This window comes from Hippocampus zosterae, chromosome 11 (genome assembly GCF_025434085.1).
Source record: "Hippocampus zosterae strain Florida chromosome 11, ASM2543408v3, whole genome shotgun sequence".
In the NCBI taxonomy this organism is placed as follows: Eukaryota; Metazoa; Chordata; class Actinopteri; order Syngnathiformes; family Syngnathidae; genus Hippocampus; species Hippocampus zosterae.
In genome coordinates, this window is record NC_067461.1 from 13,161,042 (window position 1) to 13,188,496 (window position 27,455).

General features: G+C 43.5%; 1 protein-coding gene across 3 annotated transcripts in view; it reads right to left on the minus strand.

Moving 5' to 3' along the window:
• The window catches only part of macrod2 (mono-ADP ribosylhydrolase 2), a 384,195-nt gene that overhangs the window by 147,415 nt on the left and 209,325 nt on the right, over positions 1-27,455 (minus strand). The window lies entirely within an intron of this gene.

The following is a 27,455-nucleotide window of genomic DNA, read 5'->3' on the forward strand; positions in this document are numbered from 1 at the left end:
CAGGCAGTACTGACAGCAGCCTTGGCTTGTGGTCCATCCTCCTTTGGATTCTCTCTGGAGCGCCACTCAGGTGTGAAGTGCTATTTTGAGCACCGTCTGAATGGCAGCGGTGATGTGTGCAATGTTTTTCACTCGCTCGCCATCATTTCATTTCATATCCGGGTGCAGCTTTACTTTGAAGCAGCTTTATCTGGCTAATATTGATGGCGTACGCTTAGTTCCTTTGGTGGATGATTGACGCTTAGTTCCTTTGATGGATGATTGAAGAGCTTCGTTGAAGTGATGCTAGGCATTTTTTAAGACTTGGACTAAAGAACTTAATGTAAGTGAAAGTGACGTTTCTAATGCAGTGAAAGATCTGAGGTCAAATCCACTGTTGATCTGTGACTCATTCAATGAGTTTTTTCCCCCCAATTTGAAATAAAAGAAATCAACATAGTTTGTTCTGAAGTCCAACTGTTGCCACCATAAAACATTAGACGATACAGAGAATAACGTTAAATATTTTTATACCAACTGTCCTAGACACATAATTGCTGTTGATATTGATACATAAACACAAACACAAAGGATGATTGGCTGTGCAAATGTACCCTATGATTATGACTTTTTTACATTCTTGTCACAAATGAAAAAGGTCAAACCAACAGCAAAAATTCCAATTTTATCGATAAAGTTCAAAACAACACATGCTAGCAAAGTGTAGTCAAAGTTCTTTGAATGCGAGTCCATCGGTTACTCATAGCATCTGATGTATATTCTTCTCTTCTCATATCATCTCAACACACCTTTTTGAGGCTGCTCCTCCTTTCGAAGGGTCAAAAAAACTAAACATGCAGTGCTGCTAGACAGTCATTGAACACCAACATTTTTTTCAATTTTTGAGGAATACTTTTTTTTCCACCTGAAATATGGCTACAGTTTTGCACTCGAGGTTCTGATGACCTTCGACAAAGTGCATGGAAATCAATGACCATTTCATGGACTGTAAGTTGTTGATGTAGGTCTGTGCTTCTGATGGCCAGCAGAAAAGAACACGAAAGCCCTAATTGCATGCCACTGGTTTTGAAAAAAGACCACTTGTCATCTCATTCACTATTTTTTTCTCGCTTGGTTTTTTTAATTTTTATTTTGATTGGCTATTTATTTCGAACCCGAATTAGAATGTTCTTGAGGTGAAACACTGACTGCATATTCACAGGCTCGAGGACAAATGCATTCTCTTTACTGGGTTGAAACTGATGGCTTCATTTCACCTTGTGCTCCTTGAAGGTAAAACAGTCTGCCTTAATCCCACCATGCAGCACTAAAATCCCACTGTAATTGTACTTGATCCCCAGTTTAAAAAAAAAAAAAAAACAACAAAACCCAGAAGGACCAGCTAAAGCAACTGTGACATGTTGTCTCACATACAGAGATCTGATGGCAAGTACTTGTGCCACATCCATCGAAAGTAGTACCCCATATTATCTAATTAAATCTGCATTTGTGTGAAGGTAAGATCAATGTGGATGCGGCATGTGGCAGTGATTACGAAAATACATCAACGAACAAAAGGCCGTTGTCCAAAGTAGTTCACTGACATGAATTAAAGTGGCTGGGGGGAGTGAGGTGGGACAGGCTCCCGTCGATCATGTTGCTACTCATGGGCCAGAAGTGCTCAGTGTGCATGTGGGCAGATATGTGTGTGTGTGTGTGTGTGTGCGGGGGCGCGCAACCCTACTTTAAGGGGCCCCATGTTTGTTGATGATACCGAAACATCACCCGGCTACCTGTGTTATCAAACGCTTGCCCTAAGTGCACAGTGCCATTAAGCGGCATTAATTCAAGTCTGCTGAGAGATCTAACGGCACGCTGTTATCTGCCCTTCTTATCTGATGGTGGGTGTATGAAGGAGGGCCAATAAGTTGCTGCTTTCCTCCTCTTATGAACACTCCAGAGAGGGTTTCACTTATGGAGTGTCTGTGTTTGTGGTCAGACATTCAAACCAGTACGAGCAATGTTTGGGGGTGGCGGGGTCATCAATTGTGCACTGTTTGAAGCAACATGTGTTCTTCTGGGAGTAGCCTAAACAGTTAATTTAAAATAGACCATATTCATGTATGTTTTTTTTCGCATTTTTTGTGGCATGGTCATGGTAAAGGGATGATTTAAGAGATTGGAGAGGGACTAAGTGTAGAGCTGCTGCTCATTTGCATCAAGAGGAGCCAGATGAGGTGGCTTGGGCATCTATTTAATATGCCTCCTGGACACCATCATCGTCCGACCAGAAAAAGGCCCCAGGGAAGACCCAGGACACACTGTTGCATTTGATGAAAGTTTTGGAGACCAATACTTTGCATGATGTGAACAACAGCACGCCATTTTTTAAAATACCATCGCAATGAGGAAAAAGACCAAATGCAGCCAAATGACATGGACCATCCATGTAATCAAATTAATTTTAATACATATGGAGGCCTAGTGAAAGAAAAAAAAGGTCCCCTTACTATTGTTGAGACATTCCTGCATTAGATATTACATTGTGTTGTGATATTACATTGTGTAGTGTCAAGACTACCCAAACTGCAGCAAAGGCACATGTACTGTAGATACTTCAAATATTAACCATTCTACAGTCTCGAGCTCTGATGCCAAGTGATGCTACATGATTTTAAAAGGAACATCAGACTTACAGTCTTTAATTACACAGGCAACACTTCATTGTTCATTGTTGCGACCGCTAAAGCAGCAAAAAGCTACTCCGTTGTTTGCAGCCATTATGTATTTCACAGGATTCATTATATTTGTGGATGTGTAAATCCAAAGAACATAAGTCATCAGAGTACATCCACTTAAAAATTTAAAAAATATGCACTTATTACCATCTTGTTTTCAATATGCTAGTGATAAAAAAGGACAATATTTACAAACAAGAGTTATGCGCTCCATAGCCTGTCAATCAATGCAACCGTGCAAAGATGCAACTATTCGATTACACGGTGTATATTATGAAATGTAGGGATTTGTAACAGCCAGTTGAACAAGTACAGCATCATTTCTGTAATATGCAGCGTATGATACAGTGTGCAATAGCAACTCAGGAAATGCAGCCCTGTAAGAATTTAATCTTATTGCTGGTTTACAACGCACTGTTGCCTTGAGACACTTGATCAAAGACGACTTCTTGTGCACTGAAGGAATTCTCAGCGTCGGTGTCAGTGTTGAGGGCCTTGTGTTACCAGATGGGCATGTGCGAGTCTGGATAAGAAAAGACTGGAGGTAGAGACCTTCTCCCATGTTGCGACCAACATTTTCCGCCAATACAGCAAAAAGCTTGTGACAGCGTGCTTAATAATTGTTGGCAGAACAAATCCTGCCAATGCCTGGTGTGCAGTCCTCTCAGGAAACAGAGGCATGCTGCCATCTGGGGGAGAGACTACCCCGGCCTTCTTAGAGTAAACCTAGAAGAGATTCTACAAATTACCTTCGAGCCATTCTCAAAACACACAGACATCTGTGGCTACGGTAAATACGGGCATGGCCCTGACTGTAGTTGTCATAAATAAACAGATACCCGACCATTTTCACCTTGCAATATCTGCAGTGGGGTAGAACATGGCAAAGTAAGCTCGGTGGACATGAAATGAAATATGAGAGTGTGAACCGGGGGTAAAAGCACTTGCTGGTGTGGGCTTAAAGCATCTGCTAAGGTGGGGTAGGATATCGCTGAGAGAGGAAACTGGAAGGGCACAATAACTCCCAGCTGAGTTCAGGAGGAACTTTCAGGCCCGATGCACATTGGTCTCCACGAGATTACTTTTCACAAAATCTCTCTCAATTAGACAGAAAACCAGAGCGTATCCTAAATCGAAATTGCATTCGCTAAACAGAAGGGTGATTAATATTTTAGTGGCATCTCCATTCCTTAGCAGTCCACCCAGGAAAGAAGATGTCTTCCTGATGATGAGATGTGCCCAGCACAGACAAGGAAAATGATTCCTCTAAACAGGTGGCCAGTATGGAGGGCAAGAGCTAAATAAGCAGCACACCTTTATGTTGCAGACAAGACTGGCTGCTCTGTGTACCTTAATTAGCCGATCTTCTAAAAACAACTTTCTGCGCCACCGTGCCTTTTCTGTGCCCTTGGTTTGCCCCAGAAACCAGGGAATGACCCATTAATACACGGGTCTGATCAACTACACGCAAGCCTTCCAACAGCTATAAAATGGAACCATAAAAAATTATTTCACATATCAAACACAAAGTGAGAAATATTCACTGTGACACTTTACAGATGGCTAGAGAACAGTGAATTGTGACATCTATCATTTCGTGCTCCCACTCATTGAAACAGTTTCTTTATGATACAACCATTTTATTCTTTTTTTTCCCCCTTGACACCATAGGGAGATCATCCATGTGTAGTTTTGTCAGTCTCTGTAGCTTAGCAACTAAGCATTACAGTGAAAGAGACCAGCGCTTGCAGCGGTTGCTAGGGAACTGCTAAAAAGTGATACCACTTGTGAACGGCGCTCCGATAGATCAGACGCTAATGGTTTTGGTCTGATGGAGTCTCACCAAGGAGAGGATGAGGGATCACCAGCCAGCCATTGTGCTCCATCTCACCAGCTATACTGTATGTCACGGCCAGCATGTCTCTGGAGTCTCGCGTGTGAGCGCACATGACAACCAGATGAAATCGGCAGGTTTTCTCCTCAATAGGAAACCATTTGCATAGAGGTGGAGACTAAATAATTTAGAGGTGCGGAAGAGAGCAGGGTGGCTGCAGTGGGATGAAGGGATGTATGCCTGCCAGCCAAATCCATTAGGCAGACCTTACTCGGCTGAGGCAGGCAGCTGATGAGAAGGCTCTGTTATCGGACACTAAAGGACATGAGGGCTGGTCATCACCATGCCAGCCTTTTGCCTCTGGGCGGACAGAGAGAAAGAAAGAGTGGGGAAGGAAACTAAATGAGATTGACAACAAAGAGAAACTGAGAGTAAGACCAAGGCGATTCAAATTAAAAACAAAAGCAATAAAAGACAGGGGTTTCTGGAGCTGTATAATTGTCAAGCAAAAATTAAACATGCGCACATCACAGGCTCTGTTTAATAAAATGAGAATGGAATGCGAATGAGAGCAAGTCTCATCGTTCAATAGGTCCCAATTGTTGTCTTTCTTCTACCCCCCTCTCCTCTTTGTTGTGTTCCTTGACGGACACTGTGCAGTGTGCAGCAGCCCCAAAGAGGAAAGTGGATACGTTGAAAGACTGGGCTCGTTTTCATTCACTCCATTCACTTGAAGTGATGTGTGGCGACACATGCACAGCTCATGGGAATTTAAACCAATGCGTTTCATTGATTTCATCCATAGGTACATAGGAAATTGTAAATATGGTTATGTATTGTTGTAAAACACATCACACGTGTACTGTGTATATTGTATTCTTATAACTTGGTGATGGCCGTCTGTGTCTCGCTAGCTTAAACCCAGGGAAGGTGTGTGTACAGTGTAGTTCTTTGCCACATCACTTTAACAATTACATCTGTCGGCCATAAGATGACTGATATCTTATTTTAGTCTTGATTCCAGTATGAGAAAAAAAAATCGTCGAGGTTTGGTCAAGAAAAACTCAACATTTTAGTCAGGACCATCATTACATCCTTCTACATTTTCATGTTCATACACATTTCATGTGTGAAAATGTCTGTTAAAGTTGTTTTGAATGATGTGTGGTGTATTATTTTATCCAGATGAAGTGGGTTAAGAAATTTTCGTTTGCCTTCTTGTGTTGCTGCCCTGTTATATTTGTGGGGAATTGTGCGAAAACTTGGTCAAGGGAGTGATTTTTTGACTTTTCTAAAATGTCCATTGATTTTAGCCGAGTCTTCAATTAACTAAATTTCCATCTTGGCTTTTTTAGTCCAAGAAAATGTATAGATTTAGTCCCAGTCAGTCTTCATTATTTGAGGTTTTAGTCTTGTCTGGTCTAATTTTGGTTCTGAGGAATGGTTCTATTGGAACCGCATGGCCATGAAAAAATGTAATGGAAATGCAACCAACCAGACTGGAACAAGACTGTTTCTGGCTACAACCAGTACAACGAAAAAGGGCTGAATGAGTGTGAGAGGGGAACACTCCTATAACACTGAATCAGTTGGAGAAAATGTTAAATTCGGTCCAGTATGACTAAGTTATGGCTTTCAACCAAGACAAACAGACACTTCCAAAAATAATGTACATCACACAATATCCAAACTGACCTTTGCCATACAGTTAAGTCGTCTCTTATTTGGATTGTTTCAAATTTAAAACCAAAAGGCAAAGTGAAACACTCCTTAATCATACGAACACCTGAGGGAAAACAAAAGCCGCTGGACTTCTGCTAAGTGAATATACTGCAATTGCAGGGTATTCTTAGATCCAGAAAAGGGGAGAACGGGTACCAAGGGGCTATTCATCTAAGTCAACATGCATGTGTGCAAATTCTGCCTCTTTTAAGCTCTCTCTCCTTCTCAAAAAGAAAACATACAAATACAAAAAAAAAATCAATCAAATCTATGTAAATGGAAACGGAGTTTGTGAAGATAACCCACGCTTAATAACAGAAGAAAAATTAAAAATGAAAGTAATTACAAAGCACAGCATTTCTTCTGTCCCTAATAGATCATTTATAGAAAAATTGCCTTTAAGCACACAATGCACTGATAGTTCTTTTGGTTTTTTTGTTTGTTTTTTAATTGAAATATGCATCCATGGGAAATAATACACCATGAATACTCAAAGATGGATGGCCTCACCTAATGTGCTTTATCTCACTTTGAGTGCATACTTAAGATGCACAGACCCAGCAGGAATTCAGATGATCATAAATTAGGTTCTAATAGTGTTGAGCACGTTTGGCCACAGTATACGTGAATTGCGCTGCCACTCTCGTCTTGTTTAATTCAATATGAGAAATGAAGAGAATGATGGTTTGTTGAACTGTAATCCTCCTGGAATTCAAAGTAATTACTCAGATGTAATCCCCCCAAACCGCCTCTATTACTACAAAATATTTTTACTATTTCCAGCAGGTCTCAGTCCATTATAAAGGTACGGAGTTTCGCAAGAATAACTAGTAGCTATAACATACTGACGGCATTGCATCCCAATGAGCTTGTTACTGGTATACGACAGGAAATGCAAAGAGTAGAAGCCTCATTTGCATGTTTTCATGTTTAATTCTAGACAGAAGAGACAGGTCTTGAAGTGGCCTAATATGATGCCTGACATTGCCTAAGACCCATAATTATCACCCTGACCTGGCCAACAATCATCTTTCCTCCAATTACTCTGCTAATATAAACAAATCCTGGTTTCCAGGTTCAAAGGGAATCTTTTGCATGCAGAAGGGAAGACTCACTGCCAAGACTCAGTCGAATTAAAATTCTTTCAAAGTCATCCAGCGCTCATTCCAGACCAATTTCCAATTTATAAGTTTATAATTAACGCAATTGTCAATGATAACTGCTGGAAATTGGATGAAAAGATTAGGATCTCGGTCGATGCAAGCTATGCTTTGAAAAGAAAAATGAACCAATACTTTCTAAATGAATAATTAATTACATTCCAACTTGCATTATCAAGCACACTGAGCTGTGGATGCCATTGACGCATTTTGCTGATAATTTTGAGGGCGTAGGAGTAAGGTAAAATTGCGTTCACAGGAGTATGCGTGGTATACCCGTAAAGTTTCATTCCATTTTTCAGCACAGTTTGCATTTAATTTTTGTCCTATGGGAGTTCAATGTTTGGTTTGCCATCCATGAGTGTATATTTTGTCACGCCGCGTGCTCGCCAGCAGGTGGCGGGTTCTCCCGCCGCCTGTTCGGCACACCTGCCCGTTATTTCGGGCTGATTACGTGCCTTTATTAGGCGACTCCGGCAGTCATCTCACTGCCGGAGAATTCCTCGCCGAGCCATTATTCGCTCTCGCTATCTATTTGCGCTATTGCTATTTGCCTCGTTGCATACTTGCCTTACGACCTATACTTGTTGCCCACTTATTTCGACTTTCGATATTCCGTATTTTTATACTATTTCCACCAGCGCGATTATCTCCTCGCGTTTGCTCTAGCCGCGAGCGTTTTCTGTTTGTTTCCTGATCCTTATTTGATCAGCGTTTTCTGTTAATTTCCTGATCCTTATTTGATCAGCGTTTTCTGTTACCGTTTTTCCCTGTCGGGCTCTTTCTGTTGTTTTTTCGTTCTGTCATTAAAGACACCTTATTTTGTGACAATACTCTCTCTTGTCTGCTTTACCTGGGATCCAACTTATTTAATTCATTTGTTCTGCTCGGAGCGATTTTTTCCCCTCGAGCAGAACGTGACAGAATTCTCCGGCCACCATGGATCCCGCGGATGTAGAGAGAATATTGTCCGCTCTTACCCGAAAAGAGCAGCAAATGAGTCAGCAGGGCCAAGCCATTTCGGAACTCCGAGGCACGGTCTCCATGCTGGCTCATCGGTTCGATGAACTCGAACCTCGTTTGGTGCGGGTGGAGGAACGGAGACTCCCCCCCTCAGGGAGCTATCCAACCTCTCCGGAGGCACCCCTCTCTCAGACCACTATGTCGAGGGAACCCTCGCTCCCACACCCACCTCGTTACGGGGGTGAGCATGGGCAGTGTGGTCACTTCCTCCACCAATGCTCGCTCATTTTTTGCCAGCAGCCGTCTGCCTACGCTAATGATGCCGCCAAGGTGGCCTACGTTATGAGTTTGTTGACAGGTCCGGCGGCGTCATGGGCGATTGCGACCAGCGAGGCCAAGCCAAATCTCCGATCATCGTACCCGGAGTTTGTGACAGCATTCCGCCGGGTGTTTCACCATCCCGTGCGGGGTCGAGAGGCAGAGGGTCGGCTACTCGCCCTCCACCAGGGGAGACGATCGGTCGCCGATTACTCCATCGAGTTCCGGATCCTGGCGGCGCAAAGCGGCTACGAGGATCGAGCGTTGTGTGGGCTGTTTCGCCGAGGATTAAACTCCCAACTCAAGGACGAGCTGGCGACCCGTGATCACAGCACCGACCTGGAAGAACTGATCGATCTCGCCCTACTCATGGACAATCGCCTGAGGGAGCGAAGCCGGGAACGTGGGGGAGTATTCCGGGAGACAGCACCAGCAGAGGAGCCTATGCAGCTGGGAAGCGAGAACATTGGTGGCGAGGAGAGAGATTCCTTTTCAACCATCACCAATCACCCGGGATCATCTGTTTCCTTCGAACATGAGTACTGTGAGTCACTGTCACGCGCGTTAAACCCCAAGTCTGATCGAGTCGACACGCGACCGAACAGACTAGTACTTGAGGGAACGATATCTGGGGAATCCCGGTCTAAGCGGGTTCGGGCCCTGGTGGACTCAGGAGCGGACGTATGCCTGATTGACACCGAGCTCGCTTCCGAGCTAGGTTGTGCGTTAGAGAGACTGATCGATCGGAAGCGGATTCGTGATCTCGATGGGCGTCTCCTGGCGGTCGTAACCCACAGAACGGAGCCACTGAAGCTCCAACTCTCGGGTAATCACATCGAGCTGCGGCGCTTTTTGGTCATGCGGTCTCGCAACGCTCCCCTCGTCCTCGGGTTACCATGGTTACGAGTACACAACCCCGTAATCTCCTGGGCGCGCCCAGCAATCAACAGCTGGAGCCCTTACTGCTATAGACACTGTCTACAGTCGGCCGTCGGGGGGTACGAACATGTCACCCCCTCCGTGGAAGTCTGCCTTGACGGAGTGCCGGATTGCTATCGGGACCTCGGGGAGGTATTTAGTGAGGATCGAGCGCGTTCTTTACCTCCACACCGCCCCTACGATTGCGCTATTGACCTGCAGGCGGGCGCTCCGTTACCGTCCTCGCGGCTGTACCAGGTGTCTCAACCTGAGCGCGAGGCGTTGACGGAATACATAAACAGCTCGCTCGCCGCAGGTCTCATCAGATCGTCGCGTTCACCGTTAGGGGCGGGTTTTTTCTTTGTGAGCAAAAAAGATAAGACTCTGCGCCCCTGCGTCGACTACCGTGGATTAAACGACATCACCATAAAGAATCGCTACCCACTACCATTGCTAGACTCCGCCTTTGCCCCATTGCAATCCGCCACTATATTCTCTAAATTGGATTTACGCAGCGCTTACCACCTGGTCCGTATCAGAGAGGGAGATGAGTGGAAGACCGCTTTTAAGACCCCTCTGGGCCATTTTGAGTATCTGGTCATGCCCTTCGGACTCACTAACGCCCCCGCTGTCTTTCAAAACCTCATTAATGACGTTTTAAGGGATATGATCAACATTTTTTGTTTCGTTTACTTGGATGATATTTTGATTTTCTCCCGGTCAGAAGAGGAACACCAGCAACATGTCAGGCGGGTGTTGCAGCGCTTATTAGAAAACCGGCTCTTCGTCAAGGCGGAGAAGTGTGAGTTTCATGTTCCCGTCATTTCCTTTCTGGGGTTTATAATCGAGCGGGGTAGAATACGAGCGGACCCCATCAAGACGCTGGCAGTCAGGGATTGGCCAGTCCCGTCTAACCGCAAGGAACTGCAGCGCTTTTTGGGGTTCGCAAACTTCTATAGACGATTCATCCGCGGCTATAGTCAGAAGGCGCTCCCCCTGACCCGCCTTACGTCAACTAAGACTCCCTTTAAGTGGGACTCTACCGCGGAGGCCGCATTCGTTAGCCTAAAGGCGGCGTTTACCAGTCCCCCCGTCCTTCAACATCCTGACCCTGATCTTCCCTTCGTTGTAGAAGTGGACGCCTCGGATTCAGGGGTGGGGGCGGTATTGTCCCAACGCTCTCCAGTCGACCAGAAGCTGCACCCCTGTGCCTTCTTCTCCCGTCGACTCTCTGCTGCCGAAGCCAATTATGACGTTGGCAACCGTGAACTGTTGGCGGTTGTCTCGGCTCTGCAGGAATGGAGACACTGGCTCGAAGGGGCAAAAGAACAATTCACGGTTTACACGGACCACAAGAACCTCGCTTACCTCCGTACCGCCAAGAGGCTCAACTCCCGTCAAGCCCGGTGGGCCTTGTTCCTGACCCGATTCAACTTCTTACTCACATACTCCCCAGCCTCCAAGAACACCAAGCCCGACGCTCTTTCCCGTCTCCACGACCCCCCGGAAGTGGACCTATCCCCAGAGACCATCCTCCCGGCTCAGTGCATCGTGGGGGCCGTTCAATGGGAGGTGGAGCAGCGGATCCAGACCGCCCTGGAGGGGGTGCAGGTACCGGCGGGGTGTCCGGCGGGGAGACTGTTCGTGCCTCCATCCCTGCGGTCGGAGGTTCTTCAGTGGGGACACGGGTCCAAGGTGGCATGCCATCCAGGGGTGAACCGGACGGTACAACTTGTCGCCCAGCGATTCTGGTGGCCGGAACTCCGGAACGACGTGACGGAGTTCGTCAGGGCCTGCACCTCCTGCGCCTGCGGCAAGTCCTCCCATCGACCCCCGGCCGGATTGCTCCAGCCGTTGCCCATTCCACCTCGCCCCTGGTCACACATCGCGCTGGACTTCGTGACGGGTCTTCCCTCCTCCCGAGGTCACACAGTCGTGCTCACTATCGTGGACCGCTTCTCCAAAGCGGCCCACTTCGTGCCATTGTCCGGGTTGCCGTCGGCATTGGAGACCGCCGACCTCCTGGTTAAACACGTTTTTCGTCTCCACGGCCTCCCTACAGATATTGTGTCGGACCGGGGCCCCCAGTTTGTGTCACGCGTCTGGAAGCGGTTCTGCCGGTCCCTCGGAGCCACGGCCAGCCTGACGTCCGGCTACCACCCCCAGTCCAACGGACAGGCCGAGCGCGCCAACCAAGATCTGGGGTCGGCCCTCCGCTGTGTGTGCCTCCACCAACCCGCGACATGGGTCGACCACTTGCCTTGGGTGGAGTACGCACACAACACCCTCGTCTCCTCCGCAACCGGCCGATCCCCGTTCATGACGGAGTACGGTTACCAGCCGCCGCTGTTCCCGTCGCAGGAGGGGCAGGTGGAGGTCCCTTCCGTTCAACACCACCTCAAGCGGGCCCATCGCGTGTGGAGGGAGGCCCGGGCGGCATTGTCCCGCACGGCGTCCCGAAATCGTCAAATCGCGGATCGTCGTCGGCGCCCGGCCCCCCCCTATGTGGTGGGGCAGAAGGTGTGGCTGGCTACTCGAGACCTTCGCCTGGCCGGCTCCTCGGCGAAACTGGGTCCTCGATTCACTGGTCCCTTCGAGGTCGAGGCCGTCATCAACCCGGCTGCTGTCAGGCTCCGTCTACCTCCTACCATGAAGGTGCACCCCGTCTTCCACGTCTCCCTTCTCAAACCCGTTTCTTCCAGTGACTTGGCTCCTCCTCCCACGCCGCCGCCCCCTCCGCGGGTCGTCGACGGTGACCCGGTGTACACGGTTCGTGCCATCCTGGACTCTCGGCGCAGGGGAAAGGGGTTCCAGTATCTGGTCGACTGGGAGGGCTACGGGCCTGAGGAGCGGCAGTGGGTGCCTCGCTCCTGGATCCTTGATCCGTCCCTTTTGCGCGACTTCCACGCTGCACACCCTTCCAAACCGGGTAGTCCGCCGGGAGGCGTCCGTTGAGGGGGGGGTACTGTCACGCCGCGTGCTCGCCAGCAGGTGGCGGGTTCTCCCGCCGCCTGTTCGGCACACCTGCCCGTTATTTCGGGCTGATTACGTGCCTTTATTAGGCGACTCCGGCAGTCATCTCACTGCCGGAGAATTCCTCGCCGAGCCATTATTCGCTCTCGCTATCTATTTGCGCTATTGCTATTTGCCTCGTTGCATACTTGCCTTACGACCTATACTTGTTGCCCACTTATTTCGACTTTCGATATTCCGTATTTTTATACTATTTCCACCAGCGCGATTATCTCCTCGCGTTTGCTCTAGCCGCGAGCGTTTTCTGTTTGTTTCCTGATCCTTATTTGATCAGCGTTTTCTGTTAATTTCCTGATCCTTCTTTGATCAGCGTTTTCTGTTACCGTTTTTCCCTGTCGGGCTCTTTCTGTTGTTTTTTCGTTCTGTCATTAAAGACACCTTATTTTGTGACAATACTCTCTCTTGTCTGCTTTACCTGGGATCCAACTTATTTAATTCATTTGTTCTGCTCGGAGCGATTTTTTCCCCTCGAGCAGAACGTGACATATTTAATGAGGCCATGGCAGCCTCTCCACTGCTGCTCATCGAGGCATCAAGTCAGCAGCAAAAAAAAAAAAAAAGGAAAAAAAATCCCTCCCTCGTTCTGCCATATGTTGGAATCAATAAGGGCTTCGACCCCCCCAGACAACGTGCAGGAAAGCCTCAGCTAACCCCTCAACTCTATGTCTACAAGTCCAGGACGCCAGCAGCAAGGTTAAATGGCCGGTTCTGAAAGAAAAATATTATACACTGAACACTAATGCTAATCCCTCAATTAAATTATAGCTCCTACGCAAACAGGCCTTTCTTGGTCCTGCAGCTGCAAAGCCAAAGCTCTGCGACTTGTTTGCACACAGTCCACACTTGATGCTGGGGCTTTGTCGAAGGGTTTGTGGAGTAAACAGTATACAATGTGCGTGTGTAGCATACTGTCCCGAGACATTAAAGGCTGCGGGGAAGTTTTTAATCGAGCGCAGTCTGAACACTAAGAAGCCCACAAATGACGGAAATGCTCAATCTTCATAGGATGTTTACACAGTGCGTCCTGCCATGCGTGCACATGATGTCAGCAGCACATGGTTAAAGAGCGAAGAAGTGGCCTTCTTTTGAGCCCAGCACGGCACTCATACTGTAATGAGAAAAAAAATAAGGTTGTTTAATTGCGGTTTACTTCAGGGCTTGATTGCTTTTATTGAGTTCCATTATTCTTGTTAATGAGTCTGTAATGCGAATGCTCATCATGTGAAAGCCAAATCCTTGCCTCACAATGTAAAAATGTAGCTTTCTGGTCACATATCTTGGCCACACATATTTTTGCTCTTTGTATTTGCTCATTTTATCCCCCACTGGGACCTAGAAATCATTTGCAAGTGCAAATGTATGTCTCTTTCTCAACGTTATTTTCTGACAAACATGCATATAGGTGTGACAGAACTCCTGCATTTTACCTTAAAAATAATCAAGCAAAATTATGCCTTTAAAGTCACAAAAGCTTGGAGGTTGAAACGTGGGCAAATCTCAGAAGACCTCAGCGTATTTCACTGGAGCTCAGTTGAGCCACTTTCAAAAGATTAACTCTGTGTCTAAGTTTTGCCCATTTCTCCAGCTTTCTGCAACACATTCCAAAAGATGGAGCAGCTTCAATAAATGAAGGAATGAAGAATATCCACCCAAAGTTAATGACTTTAAAGAGTTTCCTTGTTATGGAGTCAGCGCATGTACTGACCTGACTTCGGTGCAGGCAGTGTGGGTTCTGAGGTCACTTAGTGATGGTGTGAATGTGAATATGATTTGCTGTCTATCCAAACACAGTATATGCCCAGTGATGGACTGGCAACCAGTTCTGGGTGTAGTCTATAGTCCAGCTTCCACTCAAAGCCAGCTCCCTGCGAGCCTGAACAGCATGAACGCTACAGAAATTGGATGGATGGATATTACTTTAGTTAACGTTCTGTGTTTTAGTCATTTCTGAACAAATTTAAAAAAGCAACTCCTGAGAGCCCCTCATTTACTGAACTGATTTATGATAATTGTGCAATGGTATAATTGCATTTACATGTATTCACATTGGGAAAATGATACTGAAGTATGACCAAAGCGGGCACGAACTGTTTTGGATTTTGGAAAGTGAACTGCACATCAACACACGGCAAGTCATGCGGTGTGAGGTGAGTCAACTCTTCCACAAAAACATATGACGGTTATAAACAATGTGTTCAGAGCAACAAAATCATTCATTGTTTTTTTTTTGGTTTAACAATTGAATGGAATTGAATCTGCTTCAAGAGACAAATAAAGAAAAATATAATTGACATTTGGGGGAGGACAAGACCACAGTAGAATGCAAAAAGTGCAGTATGGCTGAATAATGCACATTCGTACAAGGTTGGACATGTAGCAAAGCAGATGTCAAAATTGATTGGAACCCACATTCTTCAGTCCATGTATCTACATATCACACTTAATAAGGATATAAGGAAGCCTATATTCTGTCTCTCCCCTTGTTACAATACCCACATAAACGGCAACAGGGAAAGAGCCAATAAAAGAAAAGCACTGAACAAAACGGTAAACAAATAACTAAATTTTTCATGATCTGAACTCAAGGATGTAAAACTTCCCCTAAATGTACACAAAGGGTCCAATTCTCTCCAATATTGTTCACAAATCTGTCCAACTCTGTGTTAGTGAGCATTTTTCCTGTGCCGACAATCGATCAACCAAATCAAGTCTCCGTCTTTTTTTTTTGGGGGGGGGGGGGGGGGGGTGCGGAGGATTATACATGAAAAAGACATTAATAAAGAAAGCACATTTTTCTCGGACAATTGGGTTTTCCCATTTTGCCTCCTTCGTCCATACTTCTTGTCAGACGCATCACTCCATGAAACAGGACAAATGGGAGACTGTGAATAGATGAATGTTTTTTTTTTATACCTGTTCAATCTGAATCAATCATTAATGAGATCATTTGTCAAGGACACATGCTGAGGATTCATCACAAAAAGCAACAGCAACTCTGTTCCCAAGACAGGTGGATGAGACTTTTCGTACAATAACTGCTGCTGCATTGAGAATTGCTGACTGTACTTCAGTATACAACGTGACATCCCCTTTCAACTCAATACAGTTTATGACATCACCACACATTATAGGATTTACAAAAGGCCGCAAAGGTTTTACTCAGCATATCACACAACACATCAGTAAATCATGAGTGACCTCAGTGTAAATTCAAAAGTTTTTGCTGGCGTTATGTCAGGGTTTATTTTACTTGAACACTCAGATCTCGTTCTTTCGTGACCGAAGGAACGAGATCCCGGATACAAGCGGCTGAAATGAGTTTTCTCCGCTGGGTGTCCGGGCTCTCCCTTAGAGATAAGGTGAGAAGCTCGGTCATCCGGGAGGGGCTCAGAGTCGAGCCGCTTCTCCTCCACATCGAGAGGAGCCAGATGAGGTGGCTTGGGCATCTGATTCGGATGCCTCCTGAGCGCCTCCCTGGTGAGGTGTTCCGGGCATGTCCCACCGGGAGGAGACACCGGGGAAGACCCAGGACACGCTGGAGAGACTATGTCACCCAGCTGGCCTGGGAACGTCTTGGGATCCGCCGGGGAGAGCTGGAAGAAGTAGCTAGGGAGAGGGAAGTCTGGGCTTCCCTGCTAAAGCTGTTGCCCCCGCGACCCGGCCCCGGATAAGCGGTAGATGATGGATGGATGGATGGACTCAGATGACAGGTAATGAGTGCCTGAACATTTACAGTTACATTAGAATGTACAGGACAGTTTGGCAATCAATATCATGAATTGTCATTACAAATTCAAAAAAAAAATGATTTAAAAGGAATTACATTGTTGTTGTTTTTTTTTTGGGGGGGGGTTGTTTTTTTAATAGACCAGGGGAGAAATATTAATTATTTTCGACTGTTCAAATCTGAGTAAAATAGTCATCAGGACTCACTCTTTCAACAGTCTAAGAGGGCCTTGGTTAGTTACAGCTGAATGGTGGATGTGACCTGAATTCAGCTTGGCTTGGCTCCATGGCCACCTCTCTGAATAGGAAAGCACACAGTAGGTGAGTGACGAGCACCGAGGGGGGAAAAAGTGTTCCAGTGGTCAAGGATTAAGAAGCCACTGGAAATGCACTTCTAACAGCCACTGTGAAGCAGCTCAAGTGCAAAAAGTTAGCCACAGTGTAGACTACGTACCAGTGCTCCCATGTATTAATTGATTAAATGGTTTGGACACTGTTATTCACCTTCTACACCTCCTTTACACTAGATCTAACCGTGGCCATTAAAGTAACTGTAAGAAGCAATTACGAAAAATAACAGGAACATCCTGTGTGTGGAGTGTCTCATTTTGGTCTGATGTGAGAGGTGGAAACCTTTAACAATCATTAATTTATTTTTGTTAGATTAAAAAGTCTGCACTTTTGCACCACTGCCGATGACTTTTAAAAGAAGACTTGGGAAAAATGATCCTCTGAGGTTTTACAGCAAATATGTAGTAGTCGTGGTCCAACAATGACTTGCCATTCCCATTGCTGGTGTGAGTTACTTCGAAAATATCGGGAGCTCATCAAGTAATTTGACAATAAATGAAACTACTTCTGTTGGGTCACGCCTCTTTAAAAGAAAGAAAAACGAGATAGAAAATAGATTTGCTGACCCAGTTGTAATGGCTGGAGGAGCTCGCGATTGTTCCTTTATGTTCGGGAAACACCTGAGTTTTTTTCTTTAAATTTGCGTTGGATTTTGGAGGCTTGTGCCAAAACCCTAACCCAACAACGAACTGCATAAGTGTTAAATGGAAGCGATGCCTTAAGGTTTAGAACTGCCTGGGGAAATATATAGTTGCTTTCGAGAACGTGATGACAATTTGCGATCACAAAACTAGCTTCACTTCTGAAAAGCTATTTGAGGTTGAAAACAGCGATGTCACAACCATGCAATTGAGAAATGTAATTCAAAAAGTAACGACGCTGCTTGTAATGCTGCCACTGCACAACATTGCCAATTCCTCATCAGTGTGCTGTAAAGGTGTGTTTCATTCTTCCTTCACATAGACAACCAATTATTAATAGTGTCAACTCGCTTCCTATTTGGCGTGTTTTCACTCTCAAATAATTAAAGCAGTAGGCATAGCGTCTGTATTTTCTTTTCTTACTGTTGCAATTATGCATGCAGTCAATGACCTAAAATGTGAGATTTTTGCTTACAAACATGACACCAATGACAAAGGTTCACTTGTCTCTATGAAACCAGACGATTCAAAGTGAGGAGAAACATCGACAACCTCAAAAATAACAAATTGCTCATTTCACGGAACAGCTTTTCAAAGCAAGAGTAAAACTTCTCAGTCACTTGAACAAGCAAATAATACGCCTTTATAAGAGACAGATGAGATTGCATTTTGGAAGATATCTTATCTTCACACCCACCTTATCATACAGCAGCTTCCACACTACTCGGCTGCAACTCTCTCAAACTGTGCAGCATGTGACTAATTGCTCTGGTTTATCAAGGCATAAAACCGCCTTGAAGAAAGTTAAGTGCCAAACTTCAATGACCCAGCAACAGCGATCAAGTGTCTCTGACATGAAGCTTCTGTTCATACAAACCCCGTAAACACCATTAAAACATCAGGGGCTATAAAACACTTTGATGAGGTGCCCTTTATTGTTTTTGAACAAAGGGTCCTAAAATGTTTGCTCTTCTGCCTGTAATAAGGTCCAACAAGCAACAGGAGGTGGGGATATACTTTGTAAACCACAACAGATGTGTTGCCATGTTGGGAAGGCTGTTTAAACATGACATGACAACAAGAGCACACAAAATGTGGCACCTGCTGAATCCTTAAGTACAGTTACACATACAAATTCTTATGCAAACTTGCATCATGTGTTTTAACAGGCACCCAGTATGTGTTCCCCTGCCATCTATGCACTTAAAAATAACTTTAAAATTTAGCTTTTGCCAGATAGATCACTATCTTCAACACACACACACACACACACACACACACACACACACACACACACACACACACACGCGCACCCACACACACACACCCACACGCACACACACGCACGCACATACATACATACATATACATATACTGTACATCTTTCTTTTGGGTTGGATCCAGAAACCGGGCACAAGTACAGAAGGCCAAGTATGATTACATACATGGGTCTTTTCCAAACTTTTTCAGATTAAAAAAATGTGCTTCCCTGAGCAAAAATTACTGAATCAAGTCAAGTCAAGTCAACAGTATTTATAGAGCACTTTCAAACAGCCATCGCTGCATACAAAGTGCTGTACATGGAGCGATTTAACATATACAATAAACAGTAAGACGAATCAGTAATAAGTAATAAGTAATAAGGCGGTAGAAAGCACCAAGCAGTAAAATCAAGAGCAAATCTAAGTCATGCTGAGTCAAACGCCAAAGAATACAAGTGAGTTTTGAGGAGGGCTTTAAAGATGGGCAGCGAGGAATATACAAATACACATTTACATTAATATACAAATACAAATACAAATACAAATAGTACATTGCCATAATCCAGATGTATACATAAACATGTAGACATCTTCATTTATATAGCGCATTCACAATAGCTGCAGTTGTAACAAAGCACTTTGCAGAACACTGAACATAAGATAAAAATAGTAACAGAACACGTAATGTAAAACACCGACAATAATACAATCGTAAGTGATCTCTGATCCACTGGTTAAAGGACACTTGGATTCTCTCCTCTTTCATCTCAAACTGCTTCAAACAACAAAGCGTGTGATGGAAAAGTGGTTAGAACTGCATGACTGTCTGTGTTTTATGTTATGTGTTGTGTTTATTATTTTACTTTATGTTAACTGTTTTGTTAAGCGCTTTGTTACAGCTGCCGCTGTTGTGAAAGCGCTATATAAATCAGCATGTATTGTATTGTATTGTAAAATCTATTCCAACGTTGTCAATCAAAAAGACCAACCTGAGCACTGAACCCAGAGAACTGGCCATGTTTAATAATTTTCTTGGGCTTTAATTGAGAAGTCATTCCATTAAAATACATAATGCTTACTCCATGAGTTGTGAACCTACCTATTGATAATCCATTCCCGCTTTTATCACCACACTGTAGTTGCCAAAACAGACCCAGTCAAAAATGACCCAATTTCAGTCAGTGTATAAAAAAATGAAAAACGCCATAAAGGTGGTGAAAATCACTTATCCTGTATTTTGTAGGCAGCATTCATCATTGTCACGCAGACATATACAGTGCCTATGCCCCCAAGATGTCCCATTTCCCCACCAGTAGTTTGGACAGCATACTCGCTCATTTATAGAGGAGCCTGTCAGTTTTGTGCCATTTACTAATGCAAATGTCCCATGGATGAAGTGTTTCTCAAACCGAGACTTGCTGCGACAGGGAAAAAACAAAAAACAAAAACAAAATAAAAACAAACAGGCAATCACATCCAGTTAGATTTGAACAAATGTACAAAGGTAGCTAATGTCACGAGAACATTTCCCTTCAATACGAAAAATGTAAGGGGGGAGGGACAAAGAAAAAGCTTGGCTCTACCAAAAAAAAATAAAATTAAATACTCACAATTTGAATATATGTTCAATACAACAACCAGTGCAGCAAACTACAAATGACCAGTGGTGGGCATTTTGTCAGTACAAACTGAAGCTCTGTCACTCTGTCATTGACTGACCCAAACCCAGATAGACGAGGCGTTGACGGAAGTAGTTTTTCACCCATCAATCATGATGCCTTACCCATTAGTTTGTACAGTAAATATTCCCATCCCCGGAATTCCATGGAAAGGAATATCCTTCACCCGTAATAAAAACCTACGCATTAACATTCTGACTACGATATTACGTTTACTTGCGTAAGCGGAGATTCCACTACCCGTAACCCGGGTGGAGGTGTAATGCCGCGGGAGCTTAAATACATGCAACGCCCACGTGATGCGATGGAAAAGACACAACGCTGAAACAAGTTTTCACTTCGCGTTTTTCGATCATCCGATTCTAAACGACGACATGTAAGTGAGTTTTTATTGCCGTGTGTTTTACTGTAATTGTGAATGATTTTAACTTTATTCACTTACGTCCTGGAGAACGCGGCACTAGCTTAAAAGCAGCACCCACTCGACATGACCGAAGAAACGTGTTCGCTTCGCCGTTTTCATTCATCAGAAACGAAGACGTGTAAGCGACTTTTTATTGGCGTGCATTTTACTGTAATTGCAAAAGATTTTAACTTTATTCACTTACGTCGTGTAGATCATCACATCGAAACGTAGAAGAACTGTAACGACAGGAGCAGAGCGAGTGAAATGCATCCGTTTGAGCGAGGCTGGTCACAAAGTTAAAAAGATCCAGCAGACACTTGGAGTCGGAAAGACGCAAATCTAAGAAACTTTAAAAAATAATCGATTCAACTCCTGAGGACAAGCCACCATCGAGCAAGGAAGCAATGAAAATGGCAACAAAAATCCTTCAGTATGCACAAGAATTACCAGACATTGGTGATCAACGGGACAGTTACCAGTACTTGCAGCTAGCAAGAAAACTGTGCAGGCAAACATTGTCATAAACCAAATAATGCATCCAACAAAACAATCCAAAATACATTTTTTTCCCAAGAAGGAAAAAAATAAACATTAAAATACTGTATGTATTTTACTGTTGTGATTTTTTTGGGATACACCTGTATTGCAGTTTTTGTTATATAAACAGTTTTTGGACACTATATTTTTTGTATTTTATTGATTGTGTTGTTACACGTGCATTTTGTCAACATACTTGCAGGTTCATAAAGGACATGTACCATTCTCATTTCCCAAATGAGGAATTTCTGTTCTCAGGACAAAATGGACAGCGTAAGCACGAGTCCGTACTAGAGAATATTTACTGTATGTGTTTTGCCAATCGTGTGTGTGTGTATATATATATATATATATATATATATATATATATATATATATATATATATATATATATATATAGTAACCTGGAAATGCAGTATGAAAAAAAAACACAAAAAAAAGAGTTGGCTTGTTATCAAAGTACACATTTCCAAGTATATGACCGGAATTGTTATGCCTGCATGATATTTGATATTTTTCCATGTGAAAGCTGCACTGTTCTTGCTTGGTATGTGGAGATTGTGTTCCAGGACAAATGAATCACTGAGCAAACAGCTAAGTCTTTTAAAGCTGTGAGGGATCTTCAGTGCCGGAAGAAATGCCGTTGTTCAGATCAATTTAGCCGTGAGGTGGGTGGGAAACAAAAGAGTCACTTCAGTTCATTGCTACTTCAAATAATTCTGACTTTGAATATCCAGTGGCCTGCCCACTTGTTTCATCTAAATTGTGTGATTGACATGTATGTGCTCACTGCCTGTTTATTTCTACTCTAGTTTAACAACGCTGCACCTCGCTGTCAGTTTATATTCCAGTACTGTGGAACTCTCTGTGAGGTGGATTCGGGAGAGCACTATCTGTTACTGTACCCACTCATAAAAGCCTATTATTAGAGAGCCATGCAGCGAAAGCACCAACCCCTACGGAGAAGCATGTTTCCTTCAGTTTGATTGGCAGAACCAAGAAGACGCTAAAGGCACACACAATAAAACCTATTTGAGTGTTGCAGGCTTGAACACTTTTTGCTCTTTAGAAAACAATCCCTTGCACATCCCTGGATTTCATGCTGGATCAACGCACTGTGCTTTGTTCGGGGCTTCAGATTAAAAATGGCCCATATGGCAGAGCATGAGATGTGAAGGTGAAGTGAACTATGATGCTAACTTATGAAGGTAAACACTGACAGGACAGAGCGACCGACGGTTTCAAACAACGTTGGCAATAGCCGTCAAATAACAGCCACATCCTCCGTTATGATAGCTAATAAAATCCATTTAGGCAATTTCCACACCGCCAGGATGGCATTCACTGACATAACAGGCGTCAATCATCTCTCATAAGCTCTTGAATAAACACTGCAAGCAGGCTAATTACGAGCTCCGTTGGCTAAACTGGGCAGTCAGACTGGGAGAAAAAGTGATGCTTCCCTGTAGGTTGCGTGTACCTCAGACGCTGCATTTACAAATACTCCCTAACCAATAATTGACAGTGGATGATCTGTAAATGCAAATGTCGAAATCAATTGGTGCAAAAATTTAATCAGAATCATCTTTATTGACCAAGTATGAAGAACACACAAGGAATTTGTCTCCGGCAGTACAGGCTACACTAATATCATCAATAACAAGCAACTATGATAAACAGGGACATGGAGAAATAAGTATGGAAAGACATTCCATAGTGTAAGGGTATCGTTGTGTGGTAGTCCCAACCCAATAACAGCTGTGAGACAATGTGCAAAGTATCAAGCAGAGCTTAAGTGATCAGTGGTAGACTACAATACAAGAACAGCTGTGTAGTCACTGCAGATAATCATTGCACCATTTTAAAGGAACCAGTAGCAGTATTTGTAGAAAATATTGTACAGATGTCCTTGAGTGCTTAAAGTGTATGGTGCTGTGGCATACAGATGAGTGACAATGGTTCAAGTAAGTACAGAGCTGGAGCTACAATGTTTGGACTTTACTCTCAGAACACCTTAGCATCGTCTATGGAAAGCATCGTTGAACTCAAGAAGTAAGGACATAAAACAGCTTCCGGAATATAGTGCACGACAAATTGGGACAGTGAGGACTGTATATCAAATCCAAACTTCAGACAAAGGACAAAATATGAAGTGAAACGCTGTTTTTAAGCAAGAGCGCTTCGAGAACTTGACATTTAACATTCAGACAGCATGACACCACCAATCGTGAGGATAAGCGCTTCAGAAAAGTGGAAGAATGATGGGTTTAAAAAAAGTTCTTCAAATGTCACCACCATAAAAGACTATTTGGCATTTTTAATGCAGTTGACAAATCTTTTTGATGAGAATGATAACGAGCAGACTACAGTATATGTATAGGTACTGTAGGTAGACACAGCATACAGAATGCGGTAGAGACAGCCGAGTGGTATTTTAGTCACCCATCACGCAGTGTGCGTGCAATACAAGAGTGTGCGCAGTACAAGAATAACGGCAGGAAACAGATGAGTGCCACAAGGAAACAATTGCCATCCCTTAGTAGATTCTCAACACTCAGAAAGTATCTCTAATTAGTGACAAGGCAGCTCCCAGGGAGCTGATGAGAAACGGATGCGATTATTTGGGCTAAGGAAAAATAAGGGGCAAATGCGGCTTGAAAATTAAGAGTGATGATAATGCAGCGATGATGTGATCCAGTCTTTGTCAAGTTTTGATTGATTTCCAGCAAATCCAGTGAACATGCAAACTGCTACCAACTCAGCTTTTTGTTCTTTGCATTGATTTAAAATCATTTTGTGAGCACTGTCAGTGCGAACAGTGTTTTATTGTTATATTTATTTATATTATTTTATATTGTTATTTTTTTTGTCAACAGCTAGTCCACACAAAGTGCCACCCAACTCCCGTTAGACAGAGTACAATGCAATCGTGATTCAGGGTCGAAAGCTTTGAGAGCCTGGTCCCCTGCATCATTAATGAAGGACTGATATTATATCCTGTTTACAGGGAGAGGGAGGCAGCTCATATCAAGCATTAGCAATTGCCTTGCACTCCTTCCACCCACACAGTACACATATACACACACAGGGCAACATGCCTGGGGCTGAATATTGCACTGCAGACCCGGGCTGTTGGATGGAGCAAGAATGACTAGAGAAGATTCAATCCATCCCATGAGTAAATTCATTTTCCGGATTCAAATCTGCAGCATGTTTGGGAAATTGTGTTTTTAATTGCGTATATGTTTGCGAAAACAGACAAGCGGAGTTGTTATTGGAACTCATATAATTGAAGGCTGAACTTAAAGAATGCCATGTCTAAATATGACCATTCAAAATGCAACTTAATGAATAATTTTGGTTACTCAGAGGTGATTCAAAAGGCCTGGCTGAATTCTGAGGGCAACCTCCATTCATTCAATGCTAGCCCTCGCTCAACCATTTTAACTCGAGTTCCTTGGCACAGGCCCAGGGCATGTCAAGCCAAGTGATCTGTGGAGGGACACCCGCTCAGCGTGGTGTTTGGGACAAATACTGCTGCAGCGTTTCTTTTGCTCTACCCATCTGTTGGTTTTGGCCCCACTCCTCTGGACCGCAGCACAGATCTGGGAAGGCTCAAGCAAAGGCGCTTGGGCAGCCGCAACACCACTTTACACAGGACTTTTCTGGAAGTACTCTCAGCGGCAATTAAATGTGGGGAAAGAAGCTCATATTTGAGGCTTTGAAAAGTTGGATATGGTTTGAACGTGGATGAAGGGTAATTCCCACAATGTTTACAAACTGCAAGTGACATTTATGAATTGTCCCAGGAGAACAATAGTTAAAAATATGACATCAAGTGAATAAATACTTGAAGTAGAGCTTCATTCACATTTGAATAAGAGGTGAATTCTGTGCAAAAAATGAGCCGTTTTTATCTAAAAATGACTTTTTTTTCATCGTGTTGAATATATTCCAAAAATAATATCCTGAAATAACTTTAACCAATAGTAAATACAGTACTTTAAGCACAACTGTTTTCTGGAGTGTGTTGAAGAGGTCGTTCTACACAATAAATGTATGGAATTAAGCACTTCTAGTTGAATGTAAGCATGTCTTTAATTCTCCTGAAAACACAATATAACTGTTACTAGGAGATGAAAATGGAGTCTTGACGTTGGGCTGAGGTAAGAATGTATCTGTGAACACCAGTTTTGAACCAAGCCAAACAAAACAAGTCGGATGCCGTAGAAAGAATTGTGCAGTGATGCCACAAACATCTTCACCCAATCTAACAATGCATGCCATCTATTGTTTTCAAACTTTGGGTTCTGAACAACTTCATCTTGCACGGAAGCACCCTCAGCACTCTAAAATTTGGTCCATAAACCAGAAAGGCGAGTAAGGTGCGAATGGCTACAATCGATACCAACTCTGTGATACTAAAATGAGTTGTTGAGGATCCCTCTTGCAATTAATTTAGGACTATCAATTTCATTGCATCAACAATCATTCAATCATAATTATGATGGGATAGTCTCATTGGATTGTATTTCGAGAACACAAAATTACGATACTTTTTTTCTTTTTTTAAATTCTCGGGAGCAACCTCGGGTCAACACAGCATATTGTTTACTTACTACACTAAAGCTGTCTCACATAATCAAATAATGAGAAACATCACAGGAGTCATATGCCTGTTTAAAAAGTAGCAAGCTCACATCAATCTGACTTATGACAGTCTAATAGAGAGAGGCGCTACAATTTTTTCAAGTTCTCAAAAGCGTTTCTCCTGCTGCAATTGAACCATCCTGCAAAAAAAAAAAAAGTCTGGACTGGCAAGGACTGCGTCGCCTTTCAACAAAGCCTTAAGCGCAAAACAGGCAATGCAAACTCTCGATAAGAGGCGACAATGAAGCAACAGACGTGTTAAGTCAACCTAAAAACAAAAAGCCCTGTCTTTTGCCTCTGAACCGTACCTCAGATAACTTCCCATGTTGTATCAAAGACATACTACAGAAACAAATGTGACCAATGGGCCAAATCGCTGACAGCACAAAAGAAAAGACATCAAACATTTGCTATACACAAAACAAGCAAAAACGATAGCACAGTGGAGAATTTGCTGCTGCTCTTTCTTATTTGTGTTCTTTATCAGGTGTCACGAGCTCCTTAAAATTGTTGAGCAGGAGAGTATTTAAACAACCTCAAGAGGAGAACACTTCGGTGTGTGTTGTGCTCTACTTTTTAGGACAAATAGGTGTAATGGAGGATCATCCACGGTTTGGTCGAAAGTCCTCAGAAAATTGGCACCAGATGCTCGAGAGAGGAAAAACAAATCCTCAAATGAGCCTATCTGATTGAGTAGCATCTACTCGGTGGAGTCTGGGCTGCTCAGACACTGTGATCAATGTCCACTGTGATAAGGCTTAAATTAAAAACAGATGGATAAATAATCAAGTAAATTCACGTTTTCATCCCAGTGATTTCCTGTCATCTAAAAACAGCCTTGCTTGAAAAAAAAATACAAAAAATGACTCACTTCTTTTGATAAAGTCACCACTCACATGCCCTTACTAAAGTCATCATGCTGCTCCTATTTCGCCATGCTAAATCAAGACCTTCTCAGGCCTTTTTTTTAAAACCACATTTTACATTTCCATACCGAGTCTACTAAAATAAGAAAAAGGGTGAGATTGACAGGATTGAGGTCATAGTCAAGCAGGATAAAATTATACAAAGTGAAAAAAACATGCAGTCGATACCTGTCATGTATAAATCACTGGCCGAAGCAATTTAATTGATAGCAGTCTGAGCAATGAATAAAACCTCACCTAAATCAAAATTGAACCAACAAATGCTAAATAATTTCGATAATTTCAAATTTCCAGTCAATAGCTCACATCAACCATGTAAGTACAGTGGACAGAATGCAAATGTCCCTTTTTAAAACTCATTCACTTCTAAATACATATTTATATGTCTTTTCACACTCCACACATTCAACCCCAGATACTTTTTTTTTTCCAAAAACTTTCAAAACTTAGGGTTAAAAAAAAAAAAGGGTCTAAAATTGGCTGGTACTAAAAAAGAAGACATACCGGTACATTTAAAAAGAAAAATACTGCTGCATTACAACAAATACAGTCAAACTGAAAAAAAAATCTGAAAGACATGATGTAATGCTGTCTATTTAAGTGGGAACTCCA